Below are 419 nucleotides of genomic sequence, written 5' to 3'. Positions count from 1 at the left end.
GGACCCCAGGACCAGGGCTACTTTCCCTGGTGCATCGTGCTTCTGTCTTGCTGCAAAAGCTGGGCTGAACCATGGAAAGAGAGGTCCTGGTGTCTGCCCTGCTCTGGGCATGAGCCCAGCTTGCCTGGGGGATTGCGCACACCTCGGCCCCTTCGGGTCTGCAGCCCGTTTCGCAGATTTTGTCAGAGATTTGGGATATCTCAGAGGTGAGGGACATGGGTGCGAAGCCACACAGTCACCCTGCCAGCACAGGACACCTCCTGAGCACCCATTTTACAGGCAGGCACAGTGTGGCTTGCCCTGGCCGTGTAAAATAATCCTGTTCTCCCACATCTGGGTAAACAGCTGGGCTTGTGGTGTCCACAGAGGCTCCTTTCCCCCCCGCGGCACCCTTCCCCCACGACCCCCCCCCCCCCCCC

The 419-nt window shown here is 60.9% G+C and overlaps 1 protein-coding gene across 1 annotated transcript in view; it reads right to left on the bottom strand.

Annotated features, from left to right (window-relative positions):
• AFAP1L1 (actin filament associated protein 1-like 1) overlaps positions 1 to 419 on the bottom strand; it is a gene marked incomplete at its 5' end in the record, with an annotated part of 10511 nt that overhangs the window by 4919 nt on the left and 5173 nt on the right. The window lies entirely within an intron of this gene.

The sequence above is a fragment of the Buceros rhinoceros genome, unplaced genomic scaffold (assembly GCF_000710305.1).
Source record: "Buceros rhinoceros silvestris isolate BGI_N320 unplaced genomic scaffold, ASM71030v1 scaffold8460, whole genome shotgun sequence".
NCBI lineage: Eukaryota > Metazoa > Chordata > Aves > Bucerotiformes > Bucerotidae > Buceros > Buceros rhinoceros.
The sequence above is the reverse complement of the archived record's forward strand: the minus strand, read 5'-3'. Positions and strand labels throughout refer to the sequence as shown.